This window comes from Harmonia axyridis, chromosome 7 (assembly GCF_914767665.1).
Source record: "Harmonia axyridis chromosome 7, icHarAxyr1.1, whole genome shotgun sequence".
NCBI classification, from domain to species: domain Eukaryota; kingdom Metazoa; phylum Arthropoda; class Insecta; order Coleoptera; family Coccinellidae; genus Harmonia; species Harmonia axyridis.
Window position 1 is genome coordinate 31,067,010 of NC_059507.1, and position 6,033 is coordinate 31,073,042.

At 32.8% G+C, this 6,033-nt stretch overlaps 1 protein-coding gene across 1 annotated transcript in view; it reads right to left on the reverse strand.

The window, feature by feature from the left end:
* LOC123684895 (activating transcription factor 3) overlaps positions 1–5,342 on the reverse strand; it is an 82,889-nt gene extending 77,547 nt beyond the window's left edge. The window contains exon 1 of the mRNA XM_045624399.1: positions 5,113–5,342. The gene's annotated coding sequence lies outside the window, so the exon portion shown is untranslated. The remainder of the gene's footprint in view (positions 1–5,112) is intronic.
* Positions 5,343–6,033: the final 691 nt, after the last annotated feature.

Consider the following 6,033-nt stretch of genomic DNA (forward strand, 5'->3'; position numbering starts at 1 on the left):
TTTTTTGCAATTTTCGGGGTTTTTGCTCATCAATTGGGAAGCTCTCATTTCTGGTTTTGATGGAATTTTGATGTTCGGCGGCCAGAACCCGACTGAGGAATGATCTTCCTTGGTTAAATTAGAGACCGCCATCGATAATTTTTTATACACTGCTGCACATTGGCTATGAAATGAGATACAAAATCCAAGATCTTCCATACATCTTTTCATGCCACAAGATGACGCCAGAATAATTCACATGACCGAGAAACCACATATTGTGAGATTTTCTTAAGAGAGACAATAATAACTGAATCCTCATATATCTGATGTCCAATAATATCAAATATATTAGCCGACATGTTCATAACCAGGCATCGCGAGCTGTAATGGGGGAAAATGAGAAAATCATAATCATATATCCTCAGGGATAACAATTGTGATCACTATTGATGTCATTTACATATGATATGTGATTTGCTTCTCACAAATATCGATAATCTGACAATGGGGTGCCAAGACATTTTCCTCAGAATGTCTCGAAATTGATGATAGCATCTCACAGACAAACGAATCCGTGAAAATGTCTGCAGTTTTGATGCAATATAGTACTATCCGGGTAGAATATGGAAATCCAAGTGTTGGAAGCTAACTATGAATGGAACTTCCGATATTAACCCACGAATTCTTGAAAATAATTTTTTTTTTCTATGAACTTTTTGAACTTCACACATACGAATGAATACTATCTAATAATATGATCGTTGGCAAAATGAATGAGTATATCAATCAAAAACAATATAATAATGAGAATAACATTCATAAGAATAATGAATAATAACAATAATGATAATTTTGCCCTTGATTCGAATCATAATATTCTAAATGATTTGTTGTGATTGCTAATATAATTTTAAATTGTTTTTTGTTTATTATCATTATTGTTATAATTATTATGAATGTCACTCTCATTATTTTATTGTTTTTGATTGAAATACTCATTCATTTTGCCAACGATCATATTATTAGATAGTATTCATTCGTATGTGCGAAGTTCAAAAAGTTCATAGAAAAAAAAAATTATTTTCAAGAATTCGTGGGTTAATATCGGAAGTTCCATTCATAGTTAGCTTCCAACACTTGGATTTCCATATTCTACCCGGATAGTACTATATTGCATCAAAACTGCAGACATTTTCACGGATTCGTTTGTCTGTGAGATGCTATCATCAATTTCGAGATATTCTGAGGAAAATGTCTTGGCACCCCATTGTCAGATTATCGAGATTTGTGAGAAACAAATCACATATCATATGTAAATGACATCAATAGTGATCACAATTGTTATCCCTGAGGATATATGATTATGATTTTCCCATTTTCCCCCATTACAGCTCGCGATGCCTGGTTATGAACATTTCGGCTAACATATTTGATATTATTGGACATCAGATATATAAGGATTCAGATATTATGGTCTCTCTTAAAAAAATCTCACAATATGTCGTTTCTCGGTCATGTGAATTATTCTGGCGTCATCTTGTGGCATGAAAAGATGTATGGAAGATCTTGGATTTTATATCTCATTTCATAGCCAATGTGGAGCAGTGTATAAAAAATTATCGATGGCGGTCTCTAATTTAACCAAGGAAGATCATTCCTCAGTCGGGTTCTGGCCGCCGAACATAAAAATTCCATCAAAACCAGAAATGAGAGCTCCCCGATTGATGAGCAAAAACCCCGAAAATTGCAAAAAATCCATTTTCAAAGCTCTATATCTCGAAAACTGTCCATTTTTGAGCTTTGTGGCTGAGGACTTTTCTGATCAGTTCATCAAGAACTACAACATATCAAAAATTCAGCCAAATTCACGGAAAGCCATTTTCCGTACTAAACGTGCGGGGTCCTTTGGTGTAGATATTCGAGTTGGTTCCGAAGTAATTTCAGGACTTACAAATATATGTTTTGCGTTGTTACTGCATGAACTAAAACTTCTCTTGGGAAAATAGTGTAATAAAACCGAAAATAGCACCTACTATGCAGTACTAACTTTTTAGGAGCGAAGGACTATGATGGATAATTCCATAATCATTGACACAGTTTTTGGTTCACTATACTAAACTATAGCAAAAAAATTGCCTTTCAGTTTTCACCACCTTCGTTTCAAAATGTACCGAATACGAAACACTAATAAGGCACCGTCTATAAGAGCAAAAATTATGAAAAATTAGGAGAAATCAGAAATCCGAAATGAAGTTGATCCAACAATAAAATAATATATTCATTTCATTACGTACCATTATTTAAAAATAAACTGGAAAATAATTAATTCTTTGTTTTTTGTCTTTCGTTTTTTATCATCTGAAAGTTCCTTCAAAGTGGTTATTTGAGTATTGAAAAGAGAAAAAGTCGGGCGGAGTTATATCAGAAAATTGTGGTGGTTTTTCGATAAGCATAGTTGTGTCTTTATTCAGAAATTCGTTATCATCATGGTGCAAAATCAATGGGTTTTCCCGAAACCCGATACCAATTGAATAACATTTTTAGCGCTTTGGCACTCAAAATTTCATTCACAATTCAAAATTGAAGACAGATACGATATTTCTATGAAGAAAAAAGTCACATAACACATTTGAAATTAACTGACAAAATTTAGCTCTGCAAACAATCGAAATGAGATGAGATTACTTTCAAACTCTCATGAGCAAAATGAACAGTTGTGCCAACTAAGCGATAAAAGGGATGTATATCAACATATTTTGTCTCCGTAAGATAACCTCCGTTAAAAAAATACTTTCGGGAATATTTCACGAAATACTTATATGTAGAAGAACAATAATCGAAACTATAATATGCAAATACGAAATGATTAGAAAATACAAACCTCTTTGAAGAATATAAGGAATCGAGGATGCGATATATGTTTCACCAAGTCATATTGCTCAATAGATTTTGCTTTATCACTGTACCGAAACTTATCAACTTTTGTCATATTTATTTATCAACATTTTGTTTCGATCAAATCTCATCAATTCGAATTGAAATATTGCCGAGATAAAGGTTCAATTAATTGTAGCTCCAGGACTAAGATATAATCAGAATTTACATAAAATTATGAATTTCGAAATGAACAGATTCGATTTCGACTGTTATAAGACCTTTGAAGAAGAATGTAAGAAATTGAACTGAATAATGCCGGAAAAGAGTTAATTATCATTATGAACTTGATCTGCATTTGATCATGATCATCACCTCATTTGTTATTGTTAAAAATAAAAATTTTTTGATTTGAATCCATCATTTTGTACCAATTCTGTGTTATGTGTTTTATAACAATAGATAAAGAAATCTTAACGTGTTCATCAATTATTTGAATGCAGACTTTATTTTCAAGTCATTCTGATTCAATAGTTAATAAATCAACTTTCAATTTCTTCTTCAAAAAACAATACTAATCCGACGCATTCCGATAAATTCTGATTAGTAAGCTCTTTTCTTATTACTTCTTCGTCAAGTTCTTCATTTTTTCATATCTTCATATTCCAGTCTTTCATTCAAATATCATCTATTTTTTTTTGTCCCTTTTACAATCCACCCAATATGATATTTATACCCGAGTGTATACCTAATGTTCACCTACTCTGGGTAAACTTAGCGTTTTCAAACTAAATAATGAAAAGTTCGAGAAAAACACCGACTTAATTCCAGGATTTCTCGAGTTTCATGATGTCACTGTTGTCGGTTAGTATCTAAATGACTTGTTCTAATAATACGATCGTCCAGAAATTCAGCATGAACAATCGGGTGTTTTTTTTACATATTATACAATTTCAGTCTCGTTCGATCTGCTGAAATATTAGGTACTTTTTCCGATATTTTAATCGAATTTTCTATGCTTCTGGTATTCTTGACCAATCGCAATATATTTGATCGTGCCAATGATTCGATTTCATAGTTTTGTAAAGGTACATAGATTAGAAAAACGAAACTTCGAATATTTAGGTAACATGAATTCCGATTTTGCCAAATTGATAAACTCAACTTTGGCATTCGATATCCGTACCTACGATGAAAGTTTTAGTTTTTCCGTTTTATAGTAATCTTGTTTCCAACCGCAAGTACGAATGGACGGAATTGAATTTGACCACAGAATTCTTCATTCGCAAGTTGATCCTTATGGATTGAGATGAGACTATATTCCCGATATTTCGAAAAAGATGTTCAAAAAGAACGCTAAAAAGCTATCTGCTGAATAAAGTCAAAAAAAGGATTAATAAATGCATTCCCTCAAGGAAGATACGGAACTATTACTGATGATCTTCAATGAATTTGAATACAGTTTTTTGGTTGTGATAACATTCAATTTTTAATGTTTTTCGAAATTTAAACTGCTATCGGGGCAGAAAATCTAGGAAGATGTATGATTTAATAAATAAGTTGGCTAACTTAGCCCCTAGCAGTATTTTTTGTTGTAAGTAATAACTTACAAATTATAATCAATAAAAATATGATTATTGTACTTCATTTCTGGCATTTTCCTTTTTTTTTGTGAGAAGTATTCATCTTTCATGGAAACCATTGGGGCTCCTCAGAGCAAGCTATTCTACCATTCAGTACATTAGTTGGTAAACTGGTTAGAACATTGACATGATAGATACATATTTTTTATCTTTGCTTCTCTCAATCTATATTAATGTTTACTTGTTTTTTTATGTTTGATTTGTTAAATTTTATTTACAGTTTCAAATATTCCAGTATCTAAATCAATTTTCTTTCCTCTGTTCAATGTATATTTTCAAGCTATCGGCCACTCAGGGAACTTATGAGAAGTGATGCGAATGTGGATCTTTTTTGAAAACTTCCAATTTTTCAAGATCAAAATAAGTAGAATAGTTCTTATTTCAGTTCAAACTATTTCTTTCGGCGAGTTCTTTTGGAAACACAAATTTGTCTCCTCTTCTATGATCGTTTCGAATGGTAAGTTTGAATATGAAAGCAATTTGTGGGAAATATTTTATTAGTGAAATGATGACAAAAGCTTTTCGTGCATGTAAGCAGGTGGATATGATGGTATGCTACCTCAACGTGTGTCGGCAACATGTTGTTAGAAATGGTAAATACATCTTCATTTACCTAGTTTTTTGCCACCTGTCACAAGAGTAGACTTCAAAGAGAAAACCACAGAAAATAAGTTTAAGAAATTCACAAATCAGCAGTCTGTGACACTCTGCAACATCGAGATACCGGTTAAAACACAAAATCATAGAATAATCCTTGTCGTTAATATACATCGCATATGTGCTCGTTCAAAACCAATACAGCCGTGGCCCGCCCGCGTCTATCGGAATACTCAAACATAACACACCTCCATGTGCGCTTTTCTTTATAAGCGCGTCTAAAAATAGACACTGATGTCAAGAACGGACGTAGCGATTGGTCGAACGTGACATAATGCGAGTCGCCATTGGTTGGAATATTAACTACTCAAATGATTTCGGTTTATGTTTACGCCGCGTGCCCGCGAAAAAGTGCGAAACAAATGAATGGATAGCGCACAGAACGCCAATTTGTGGCTCGAATACCATAGAATCTTTAATGGGCTCAAGTGCCTTATACAGGGTGTTTCATATATGCCTAGGACTTCAGGATGTGGTAGCTCGCCCAAAAATATGGAACAAAGGTTCTATTAACTTACCCTCCAAAATGCACCATTTTCGAGATACAGGGTGTTGAAATTGAAAAAAAAAGTCGGTTTTTGATAATATTTCTTCCGGAACCTTTTATCGTACAAAAAAACAGCTTTCGTAAGCATTGTTCAGATGTTCAGAAAATAATTTTAAATTGTTAACCCTGTAGTTTTTGACGTTTCAAAAAAAAACTCAACAGCAAAAACCGCATGATTTTCAACATTAAAGTTAATTTTTCTCGAAAACAGTTCACTTTAGAGCTATGACCAAGAGCACTATTATGTGTTGAAAACATTCACTATCCTTTCAATAGTTTCAATTAAGATTTTTTTTAAAAATTCCGCACAAAACAAAGCTTATTATGATT